This window comes from Solenopsis invicta, chromosome 2 (assembly GCF_016802725.1).
Source record: "Solenopsis invicta isolate M01_SB chromosome 2, UNIL_Sinv_3.0, whole genome shotgun sequence".
Taxonomy (NCBI): Eukaryota; Metazoa; Arthropoda; class Insecta; order Hymenoptera; family Formicidae; genus Solenopsis; species Solenopsis invicta.
The window spans coordinates 20,210,420-20,224,126 of NC_052665.1; the positions used below are offsets into that span (position 1 = coordinate 20,210,420).

At 38.1% G+C, this 13,707-nt stretch overlaps 1 protein-coding gene across 5 annotated transcripts in view; it reads right to left on the reverse strand.

The window, feature by feature from the left end:
• LOC105207374 (cordon-bleu protein-like 1) overlaps positions 1-13,707 on the reverse strand; it is a 245,652-nt gene that overhangs the window by 66,178 nt on the left and 165,767 nt on the right. The gene's annotated exons all lie outside the window — the stretch shown is intronic.

Consider the following 13,707-nt stretch of genomic DNA (forward strand, 5'->3'; position numbering starts at 1 on the left):
AAAGATTGTATTACCTTGGTACCTGCTGAAAGAAATATAATTGAACAAGTTGAATGGCTTAATTGCACACATATGGAACATTTCCATCAAATTGTAGCCAGTTGGACGAGCTATAGGCCAGTCGGTACGTGGCTAATACACGTACCAGATAAAATATCAGCTGTATCAAAAGGTACAAAACATGTACTGTTGCGTATACATTTTGCTTTACAAGTTTATTTTTCGAAATGAGAGGAATCGAACGGGTTTCATGACCGACTCGTTCATTCCTGATAGTACATGTTAAGGCATGCACGGACGGTTAGGCTATCCGCGTCTTTGCATCCGCCCGCGCGCCTACAAACGGACAGTCGCCGAGCCAAAGAGATGACCAATCAGAATGCGGCTGCCAGGACGAGTACGCAATTTGCTGGAAGGAAAAGAGTGGGATCATCGCAACCCCGAAAGGATATATATATCGATTGCTTATGGATCAAGGCCTCTCTTCTCTTTTTCTCATCTCGGGTTCAACTGGCTAGCGGCTGTTCGTTGGAACATTAGCAATACACAACAAATCACAACCCTGAGAGCGCATCGCGTTATACTTCTGGATAGTGAATAAGTGTCCTCTCGACAAACACGCGAAGACGTGCATGATCAAAATCACGAGATCGTGCAAAGAAGCGGTAAAGTACCGAACATTTTGGTGCCTCCTGTGAGGTATCTTCCCTGGTTTGCGAAGAAGGTGTCATCCGGAGCAGAGGCCGTATATTCCATACGAAACGAAGGGTGCGCTACGAAGTCAACCAACGGCGTTCCCAGCGAGAGGCTCTTTGCATCACAAGGACAAGCTTGCCGAGAACAACGAAACAGGTCGATCAGGAAAGTACAAGTTAATTTAATTCGATACGAATTGCATAACGATGGCCACTACAGTTAAAATACTAGAACAAAAACGAAGGACTCTAAAGGCACAGCTTACGAGTCTCGCGAATGCCCTCGATAAAAACAAATACGACAACGCGGCATTAAAATTGCGCATTGCCCGATTAACGGAACTATATCACGCGTATGAAGAGTTCAATGCTGAACTCGTAGTGTTAGATCCGGACGATGAACACCAAGCGGAATTCATGGATATCAATGAAAGATTTTTTACTCTCGCGGGCAAAATCGATAATATTCTGTACGGAACGAATGCCTCGTCGAATAGTAGCGGCTTGACGAACGAAGACACTTGTAGATCCAATACAGCAGCCGCACCGGCGGTTCAAAGAAGGCGCATAAAATTGCCAGATGCCCCGATGCCTTCGTTCAATGGAAAATTCGAAGAATGGCTTTCTTTTAAGAACGCGTTTATTAATTTAATCGGGTCGCAATCCGATTTATCGGATCTAGACAAACTTCACTACTTGACGACCGCATTGAAAGGCGAGGCGGCCAATAAAATCAAGATTTTTGCGAACGATAAAATAGACTATGCTACTGCATGGAATTTTTTAGAACGATCATATGAGGTAAAGCGCATATTAATAGTACGGCATCTCGCGTCTATAGTCAACCTTCCGGTGTTAGACAAAGAGAATACGAGCGGTTTAATGAAACTCGCGGATGATGCTCAACAGCATCTTGCAGCGTTAAAGTCTTTAGGGGTCACAGTCGGTTCTGAAATGGTAGTATATCTTTTAGAGAGTAAATTGCCGAGACACACGATGGACAAGTGGGAAGCGTTAATTGAGAAAGATGAATTTCCCACACTCGAGCAAATGTGTGATTTTTTATATAGGACCGCGGTTTGCGCGTCGAGACGCGAGAAACCGAGATTATGCGAATCCGAACGAAACAAGGATACACCCCCGGCGAAAAAGGCACGAGTATCTCCCTCGAATCGGGCGTTCGTAGTAAACGCGTCGCGTAACTGCATCGTATGCAAGGATAAGAAACATCCACTTTATCTTTGTCATAAATTTAAGCAAATGTCTGTGCCGGATCGCATCGAGACGGTAAAAAATGCAAAAATTTGTTTTAATTGTCTACGATCTCATAAAGGAATACCGTGTAAATTCTCTAATTGTACAGTTTGCAAACGACGTCACAACACACTTTTACATCTTGAAAAACTGACAGATAAATCGGATGGAATTAACACTGAAATCTCTCAATCAAAGTGACTAGATAATTCGATCGGTAGTCAAGAAGCGAGTCTCGCGACGATATCATATTTCGCACCACAGTTGTTAACAAGCGCGATGACGTATATCCAAGGTTCCGACGGGCGCAAGCTTAAGGGCCGAGCATTGCTAGACACGTGTGCCACGGCTAATTTTATTACCGAAACTTTCGTCAAACGTTTAGGCGTACCGATAATTAAACATTCCGCCACAATCGGTGCGATTGATAATGCCAGCACCGTGTCGAGAGGCATAGCACAAATTATCATCCATTCGATATACGATGAATATAGTAAATCGTTGACCTGCTTAATAGTACCTACGATTGCGGATATGATACCCGCCGAAACGTTTTCGCGCGACTCATTTAGAATTCCGCAAAATATCAGGCTAGCCGATCCAGAGTTTCACATTCCACGGGGAATTGATTTGTTAGTCGGATCCGGAACAACGCTATCGTTATTTTCCGTCGGACAAATTAATTTATCAAACAAACATCACGATCTATATCTACAAAAGACGCGACTCGGCTGGATAGTCGCTGGAAATCCGTCCGCGCTGAACTCTTCGAAATTCCCGACATGTCACTTAACGAGCTTAGAACGGCAATTAACCAAATTTTGGGAAATCGAGGAGATAACGACGGACAAATCAATGTCGGAACAAGACGCGCGATGCGAAGCGTATTTTTCAGAGACCGTATCTCGCGATAACAACGGGCGTTACGTGGTACGATTGCCATTTCGCAAGGATAACGTGCGTCTGGGCGATTCACGGGCCCTTGCTCTTAAACGATTGTTATCCCTAGAACGAAGATTCAATATAAACGAATCATTTAAAACCGGATATGTTAGGGCAATCGAGGAAAATATGGCGCTAGGATACATATCTCGAGTAGAAAATCCCGGCAGCGACGGCTATTACATGCCTCACCACGCGGTGGTAAAGGAAACCAGTACTACCACTAAAATTAGAATCGTGTTCGACGCATCCGCAAAAACTAGCGAAGGAATATCATTGAATTCCTTGTTAATAACAGGGCCCACTATTCAAGACAAGCTGTTCGTGCATTTGATTCGTTTCCGTACTTATAATTACGTTCTTACAGCCGACATTGAAAAAATGTATTGTCAGGTGCAATTACACGAAAACGACCGACGCTATCAAAGAATACTATGGCGCGTAAACGAAGAGATCGAGACCTTTCAATTTAATACTCTTGCTTTCGGTGTCGCCTCATCCCCCTTCTTAGCAATACGCGCGATTCACCAATTAGCAGATGACGAACATCATGTCTATCCTCGAGCTGCAGCAATTCTCAAGCGGCATTTATACGTAGACGATCTGTTGACAGGCGCGGACACTATCGAACAAGCGCGAATGATTAAAGATGAAGTGATCGCGCTATTGAACCGCGGCGGATTCGTCATAAGACAGTGGGCGTCTAACGACGAACGAGTCGTTAATGATCTGACTACTAATGCACTGCACGCGAATTTCATATTGAATATCGATCGTTCCTTAAAAACGTTAGGAATAACATGGAAGGCGCGCGAGGACAAGATATGCTATTCGGCACACTCCATTGAAATACCGGGAAGACTAACGAAACGGAACATTCTATCGAAAATCGCGAAAATATTTGACCCAATGGGCTTGCTGGGGCCCGTGGTCTTATACGCGAAGAAACTAATGCAGGACGTGTGGAAATGTAAGCTTCAGTGGGACGAATCCGTCCCGCAGGATTTACACACCGCATGGACGGAATTCGCTCAACAGCTGGCGTCAATAAATCAAGTTTCCGTCGATCGCAGGTTATTCGCGGAGGGTTACCGTGATATTCAGATACACGGATTTTGCGATGCCAGCAATGTCGGTTACGGGGCCTGTCTTTACGCACGATCGACAGGGGAAAGCGGAGAAACGACGATTAAATTAATTTGTGCAAAATCGCGAGTAGCACCGTTAAAAACTATAACGATCCCTCGACTAGAGCTGGGTGGCGCATTGTTACTCGCGCGATTGTATATCGAAGCGAGTGGTGCGCTGAGCATCATACCTAGTAGAGTCATATTTTGGTGTGATTCAACAATCGTATTACACTGGTTGAAAACGTCACTTCACTTATTAAAACCCTACGTAGCAAATCGAGTCGCGGAAATCCAAGAAATTACCGGTCCGTGCGAATGGCGGCACGTAGGATCGCAAGACAATCCCGCCGACGCAATCTCTAGAGGGCAATTACCTCACTGCTTTTTGCAAAATAAAATGTGGTTCGAAGGACCTTCGTGGCTGAATCGAGAAGAAGGAGAATGGCCGTATTTAGTGACGCAATCCATAGAGGTACCTGAGTTAAAGCGAAGCGCATGTATGATAATTAAGCACAATGATTTTGAAATATTACTGAAATACGCGTCATACTCTAAATTGCTTCGCGTCATAGCTTACTGTTATCGATGGCGGCCCGGTAATAGACACATTGGCACACTAAAGACAACAGAATTAAACGAGGCTGAGACGCGAGTTTTGAGGCTTCTCCAATCCACGCAATTTTCAAACGAAATTAAACTGCTTAGAGAAAATAAGCAATTGCCAAGCAACAGCAAAATTGTCAATTTGAATCCTTTTTTAGATAATGACGGGCTAATCCGAGTAGGAGGGCGGTTACGATTGTCACATTTAACATTCCCACAAAAACATCCAGTTTTATTGCCTAGTCGACATAATTTAGTTGATAGCATTATTCGAGAAATCCACACGAGACAACATCATACGGGAATTCAGACTACGCTATATAACCTTAGACAAAAATTCTGGCTGCTTGACGGTAAAAACCAAGTGCGAAAGGTCGTGCGGGCATGCACGCGTTGCTTCCGTTTCCGTGCTAGTACAACCGAATATAAAATGGGAAATCTCCCCACGGTGTGCGTGCGTGAGGCAACACCTTTCGCGAACACGGGCATAGATTTCTGCGGTCCTTTCTTCATTAAGGAAAGGAAACATCGCAATAGAACGAAACTTAAGGTATACGTGTGCGTATTTATATGCATGACAATTAAAGCTGTTCATCTCGAGCTCGTGAGCGATTTGTCCTCCGATGGATTTCTCGCGGCATTAAGAAGATTTATAGCAAGACGAGGGATGCCGGAACATCTTTATTCCGATAATGGAACCAATTTCGTCGGAGCTAACAATCAATTGAAAGAAATGTACGCGCTTTTTAATTCCGAACCTCATCAAACTCTCGTAAATCAGTTCGCAAGCCAGCATCGTATAGTTTGGCATTTTATACCGCCCGCCGCGCCACATTTTGGCGGATTGTGGGAGTCGACGGTGAAGCTCTTCAAGCATCACGTCAAACGCGTTGTAGGGGACTCTTTGTTCACCTTTGAAGAGTTAAATACATTTATAACCGAAGTCGAGGGCATTCTCAACTCTAGGCCAATTACGACACTTTCTTCTGATCCGAATGACCTTTCGGCATTGACGCCGGCTCACTATCTTCTCGGCAAGCCATTAACAGCACTTCCAGAGGGTAACGTTAGCTCTATTCCAGTAAATCGATTGTCTGCATGGCAACACATTGCAAAGGTCCGACAAGATTTTTGGGCCCGTTGGCATCTGGAATATCTTAACGAGCTTCAAAAACGCAGTAAATGGTTCAAAAACGGACCAAAACTTGAGGCCGGAACAATTGTACTTATAAAAAATAAAGGACTGCCGTGCACACAATGGGCGCTAGGCAAAATCACAGCCTTGCATCCTGGTGACGATGGAGTCGCACGGGTCGCCACCATAAAAACGGCAAATGGAGAATTAAAACGCTACACTAGACTGCTCTGCCCATTGCCAGTCGAATAACGACAAAAGGGAAACTACATAAAATCACAAGTTTCTCACAATGGCGATTACAATGGCCGTGACTCAAACGATTCGTTCTAGGCGTTGTCACGGACCCGTAACACGTGACTCAGACGATTCGTTCTAGGCGTTGTCACGGACACGTAACACGTGGCCCAGGCGAATAGCCCAAGGCGTTGCCACCATTATAATATGCCAGATTTTGGCAAGCAAGAAAAACACACTTACACGTTGGTACGTCATGTCGTGGCTCAGGCCGGCGGCCTAGGCGTTGCCGCGACCTACCAGCAAATATTGCGATTTAAACAAATAGCCTTAGGCGTCGCCATTGGCATACAAAAATACTGATCACGAGTACTCGATACGAACACATAAAAATAAATGAGATCTCATGCGACTAATTATAACGATTCTCTTAGAATCTCATGCGACTAATTATAACGATTCTCTTAGAATCTCATGCGACTAATTATAACGATTCTCTTAGAATCTCATGCGACTAATTATAACGATTCTCTTAGAATCTCATGCGACTAATTATAACGATTCTCTTAGAATCTCATGCGACTAATTATAACGATTCTCTTAGAATCTCATGCGACTAATTATAACGATTCTCTTAGAATCTCATGCGACTAATTATAACGATTCTCTTAGAATCTCATGCGACTAATTATAACGATTCTCTTAGAATCTCATGCGACTAATTATAACGATTCTCTTAGAATCTCATGCGACTAATTATAACGATTCTCTTAGAATCTCATGCGACTAATTATAACGATTCTCTTAGAATCTCATGCGACTAATTATAACGATTCTCTTAGAATCTCATGCGACTAATTATAACGATTCTCTTAGAATCTCATGCGACTAATTGTAACGATTTTCTCAAACCCCATGCGACTAATTGTAACTCTAGGTTATCATGCGTTTTGATCGGTGCCCTCTCAACGGGGGGAAGATGTTGCGTATACATTTTGCTTTACAAGTTTATTTTTCGAAATGAGAGGAATCGAACGGGTTTCATGACCGACTCGTTCATTCCTGATAGTACATGTTAAGGCATGCACGGACGGTTAGGCTATCCGCGTCTTTGCATCCGCCCGCGCGCCTACAAACGGACAGTCGCCGAGCCAAAGAGATGACCAATCAGAATGCGGCTGCCAGGACGAGTACGCAATTTGCTAGAAGGAAAAGAGTGGGATCATCGCAACCCCGAAAGGATATATATATCGATTGCTTATGGATCAAGGCCTCTCTTCTCTTTCTCTCATCTCGGGTTCAACTGGCTAGCGGCTGTTCGTTGGAACATTAGCAATACACAACAAATCACAAGTATGCCCTGAGAGCGCATCGCGTTATACTTCTGGATAGTGAATAAGTGTCCTCTCGACAAACACGCGAAGACGTGCATGATCAAAATCACGAGATCGTGCAAAGAAGCGGTAAAGTACCGAACATGTACAAATATTATACAGTTTAGATGGACATTGGGTATGTAGCTTTTATGATAGAAAAAATATATTCATATATGATTCTTTAAATAATAAAACATTGCATAAGCAATTATTGGAAAGATTATTTCCAACGTATGATTTTGAAAAAAATTCTGTAAAATTTTCTAATGTGCAACAACAACCGAACGGCAATGATTGTGATGTTGTTGCAACAGCTTTTGTAATTTCGTTATTATTTAATATTAAACCTAAAAAAGCTCGCTATAAACATGAGTTAATGCGTCTACATTTGTTAAAAGTCCTTGAAACAAATGTAATTGAGCATTTTCCTCAAGATCCACAAAATGGTGTTCTTCAAAAAGTACTTCCTTTGGCAGTAATAAGAGCAAGGGAGATTGACACTCTTGCTAAACGTACAGCGTCAATGTGAGACAGAGCAACAGAAATCGTCTCGATTAAAAAAACTTCGTGACATTTATTCATCTCAAAATATTCAAAATAATTGTGCAAAGAAACGTCATTTAGAGGAACAGGATCTAGATAATTGCGCTAAAAAGTGGCTGCGATAAGCACAAGATATAGAAAATAATCATGCTAAGCAGCGGCATCGATATAAAATAGACTTAATAAATAATCGAGCTAAGCAGCGGCGCCGATGTGAAGACAACAAAGAAAAATGTCGTTTAAAAAGCGACAACGTTATTTTAAACATTTTCAGCATGAACGAGACAGACAAATAAAATATTCTAATCGTAAATGGTCGTATAATAAAAATTATTACGATACAAAGAAAGCAAAATCCAATTTTGACAAAAAAAAAAATATTAGCTGCAATATTATTAAAAAATATAACAAGTTTTGGTCAAAATTATATACGAGTGCATAAACCTGTGATAATAGCAGATATTGTTAAAAACTTAGATATTAAAAATCATATTGAAAAACAGTTAAAAGCTGATAAAATTGTAAGTTCGTGTATGCATATTAGACACACTTACATTCAGAATATGCATAAAATATTAGGTAAACTTAAGAAGAGGGCAAAAGTGCATTTGACTCTTGTTACTGATTGTTTAATAATTGACGATAAATTAAGTGCATTATGTGGTATGTCGAGGCATACGGCAACGTCTGAAAATTTTTTTTCTATGTATAGTAAACTTACTTCATCGGAAACTTCATTGAAACCTTTAATAATGAACGTGAAGGGTCAAATTACAAATGTATTATCTTTAAGTGAAGCACGAGCAAAAAAATCATGGTCGTGCAGTACTTTATGTAACATTGATTCATGTTAGTATAATTGATCGATATCAAAAATTTCTTGAAAAAATAAGTAATTGTATTGTAAAAGGAATCAGTACAAAATTACCTTTTCAAAAAAAGATAAAAAAAGGCGCCAAGTTGCGTGTGTGCCCGCACCTCAAATCTTTATTTTTTCTACAAAACCCAAGTGGTATTATCTTTGTATTGTTAAAAAGTTGTACATAAAATTGTACATAAAAAATTTTTTATTTCATTAAAATTTTTTCATTTTATACTGCTTCCTCATTAATTCCTTAAGATTTAATTTTACATATTCCATTGAAACTTTAATATTAAATACATCCACTTGGTAAAAACAGAAAGATTTTTCAATGGAAATACAAAGATAGTACTACTTGGAATTTGTTTAAAAAAAATAATATCTGGGTTTTATTACTTGGGTTTTATGAAAAAATGTTTTTATAAAATTTTCTGATTTTGTACTATTTCCTCTTTAATTCTTTGTGATGAAATGTTATATTTCATTGAAAATTTTTTTATGAAATATACTCATTTTGATTAGAACAAATTAAAACTTATTTGTTAAAGTAATAAAGTTATTTCAAAGAGCAAAACATTTTCTTTATAATTGGCGCAATTTAAAGATTTCATACCTTTTGTGGAAAAATGCATTTAGGTTGAATTAGATAAACTGGGTTAGAATAAAATTTTTTAATAAGAATTAAAGATACTGCAACTTGGGTTTTGATTAAAATAAATACCACTGGGTTGGAATAAGATTTTTCAATGAAAGATACTAGAACTTGGGTTTTGATTAAAATAGATATAGTTCTACTTGGGTTTTATAGAAAAAGCATATTTTCTTTATAATTGGCGCAATTTAAAGATTTCATACATTTTTTTGAAAAAATGCATATTATTTATATTGAATAAAATTACACAATTTGAGGACGTTTATTTTAAGTAAATATCACTTAGGTTGGAAGAGATTTTGTAGGAAATATTAATACATATCATATGAGTTAGAATAAGATTTTTTAATGACAATACAAAGATAATACCACTTGGGTTTTGTAGAAAAAATAAAGATTTGAGGAGCGGGCATGCACATTGCAAGCAAACTTAGAAAAATTTTTAAATAAAATGATCATTTTTAAAATGTCCAAATGTAAACATACTTTGTGTGTTGTATAACATACGTTTTTAATAAAACGTTAATATTAAATCCATGGACGTTTGAACCAAACTGAAACCAAAACTGGACGTTCAATGGATGTCCTGTGCTGTCTGGATTGATAATATATGTCAAGATTAAGGTCATCACAGGTTGCTTCCTTTTTATGAATGTTTATCGATTTTTGTACTGAAATATTTCATCGATAAATTGATTGAGAGCAGCGTTCAGGAATATTACAGATTATTTTATCTTTGTTGTTTAGCGAATATAGAACAAGTATAAGATGTCTCGGGTACAAAGAGGATGCGTGTGTGTGTGTGTGTGTGTGTGTGTGCGTGTGTGCGTGTGCGTGTGCGTGTGCGTGTGTGTGTGTGTGTGTGTGTGTGTGTGTGTGTGTGTGTGTGTGTGTGTGTGTGCGTGCGTGCGTGCGTGTGTGTGTGCAGAGAGGATGCACTTACGCCAACTCTGCGCGACGTCTCTACACGCAGCCACAGTCTAATTTATATGAGTCTGTATTCACCTGTACTACTGTGTATTTATTTGTACTACTGTGTATTCACCTGTACTATTGTGTATTTGTTTATACCTATATATTTTGTGTTATCAAGTAGTTGTTCAGATTGCATCAATGGCTAGTTCAAGTGCGTATAATGGCGATGTGGCAGAAAGAGTTGCAAATTTGCTCACCGTGCCAAAGCTCTGAGTTTAAATCCATCCAGAACAGTATAACTCTAAGACGGATTTTAATAAATTTTAGAAGCAGTTGCCACTTTTTGGAAGACAAAGACAAATTACCGAGAATAATTCTACCCAGGAAAATCTCTTTTAATAAGCCGTACGGAACCGGGGTTAAAAAAACTGTAGGTTCCATATATTTACGGCTATATGCGAAAGAGATCGCCTAAAAACTGACAAGCGTTTGGCAAGAGAATAAGAGGATATTTATATAGCATATCAAAGGTAGCAAAGTATACTTAACATGATAAATAACAAACTTTTAGTCGAAGATCCAATATTAAAATTTTCAGTAACATTTTAGTTCAAAAAGAATTTTTTCTAACACATTGGCATATTTATTTTTAAAATTGATGGATTTACTATAGGCAAGAATATGTCTTATGTACAGTTAATAAACAAGTAACTTTTTTTGGAATCAAGACATTGTCACGTAAATTAGATAAGTTAAGTTGTAGTTAGTACACTTACAATTCATAAGTACGTACACGTTGCACATGTCATACGTCTTATTTATTCACGTGCTTGCGGTATAAAATTTTAAATAGAATTCTGTCTCGAATGCTATCGCAAATTATAGATTGTGTAAAGTGGATTTCACTCTCAGCTGACACAGCTGGGTTTTGTACACCTGGGCTGTTTAGAAAAATTTCTTAGTACTATATTCATAAACTGTAAGGATTTAGATAACAGGAGTCGGGGAATATTTCAATCAATATTCCCACTACTGATTTCCCACAATAGCAGTCTCTGGGAGTCAACTGGGAATTTTACATAGCCGTGTTTCTTTAAGTTACAGATACAGTTTATTAGAAGCGTATGTATCCTCCATAAAACAAATTAGATTTATCGTTAACAAGCAAAAATAAGTTGATTAACATTTTGTATAATTTTGGACTTTATTTTTATACTTTGATCAATAAGAGACTGGTCCGTCTCTATGCTTTGCATAGGAAACAGCGTAGCGTGCAAGTAGGGAGAAGTTGGGAAAAATGTTCCGTTTAAATACATAATAATAAAGTGTATTTTATTGTATTTTACGTTTTTTCAAGTTTTATAACCGAAAACAAATGATTTCTTCTTTTCTTACGTTGAAAAACCACTTCACTCTCACACTTTTTGAAAATAATCAAAATAACAATATTTTTTCTTAACCTTTAAACACATCGATCCCATAAAATATGTAAACACATTTTCGGGTTAGGGAGACTTTTTCAACTTGGAGAAGCTATAATTTTGATTCCAAACAATATTTTTGAACAAACTTTTTTTTCACTTAAAAGTTCAGAATCTCAGAAATGTGACTACATAATCGGCATTGCCGAAATAAGATTTATTGTGAAGTTATAAAAGAAAGGCGATTAAGCAAAAATGAGAAATTGTTCAAAAATTTACTTTTCCTTTAAAAAATCATATCTCCGCAACAAAAAAACTTTTAAAGACTATAGTTTTAAAAGCTTGTGAAAAAACCCGTTTTTTTTCCATTTTTCCGTGGATTTTTTCGGTTTTTTCTCAAGGGTAAAAAAGTTCATTGGAAAAATTCACAAAGTGTTATACTAACTCTTTCTAAATTTACCTAAGAAAGAAAATCAACTCCAAGAATACAATCGTCTTCGATTTCTGCAATAAAGACCGGAAATTCTAAGCTATGATCTTCTAAAACAATCTTAACTTTCTTTTTAGAAATTATAGGAATTTTCTCTCCAGTGGGATATTTTAATTGTAAGGAATTCACACTAACATCTTCAATAAGTGGTAGTACAAATTTTTTATTTAATATAGACACGTCTGAGCCTGTATCAATCTTAAAAATACAATCCTGTCCATCAATATAACCAGGATAACAAAAACTATCTTTTAACTTAATTTTCCTACAATTTTTAATTTCGTTGGGGTCTTTCTTTAGTTGGGGTCTCTCTTCGAATAGTCGAGTCGACCCCGCTAAGCTCGACTAAACCTAGTTTCTCTTTGGTTAAGAAGAAACCGCAGGACATTCTGATCTGTAGTGTCCCTTTGCACCACACTGCCAACACTCTTTGTCGGCCCTCCACTTATTAAAATTTTTCTTTTCAGAATCCTCTGAAGAAATTCCTTCTTTTCTATTTCCTACTCTCATTTGCTGTCTAGGGTAAAATTATCTCCTTCCGCCATCTTTATTTAAGGAAACGCAAGAAAAACTACTCTCTTGAATAGCTTTAATCATTTTCGCTTTCTCAATTGCAGAACGCAAGGAAGAAATTCCTTCTAGTTGGAAAGTGCGTCTCAAAAATCCGTCAGAGACTGCAATAATAAATTGAGCACAAGCAATCTTGTCGCGCACTTCTTGAGGACACTCCGGATAAGCTAAACGTGACAGTCGTTTTAAATCGGCTCCCAACGAAGCTAAATCTTCTCCAAATTTTGTTTACGATTCGTAAATTGAGCGCAAAAAGTTTGAGACAAATGACCTTCTCCAAAACGTAATTTGAGCTTCGATTTAACCCTTAAACACGTAAGTGGGTCTGAGAGACCCCATATGAAGTTTTGAACGCTTGCTACGTGAAGACGGAATGAGATAGGAGATTCGGACCAAGACGTAAAAAAAGTTTGAAATCTCCTCTTTCAATTGATATAGTTAATCAACTTTTTTGGTCAAATAGAATTCGAACGGCACGGCAGCAAAGTTTTGTTAGGGTCAATGCGACCCATATAGTGTGTAAGTGAAACTTTTTTTATGAGTATTTTATATAAAAAAACTGGACAAAATACGTTCAAACAGGTCGATTTGCAGATGTTACTCGAATATACTGTCTAAAGTTGGAATACTATAAAATGTTGTAGAAAAAAGAGTTTTTCCGAAATATATCATGAAACACATCAATTTTCAATTTTAGACACGATTTAATCAAAAATTCCTCATATTCGCCTTGTTACATAAGTACAATTTTTAATCGAAATGACAATAATATAATTTTTTTCTAAAAGTATGAATCTTTAAAACGCCGTATTGTAAAGTTCTTTAAAGTTTTTTGTTGCAAAAATATGATTTTTTTTTTAAGTGGATTTTTAGATGCCCAAA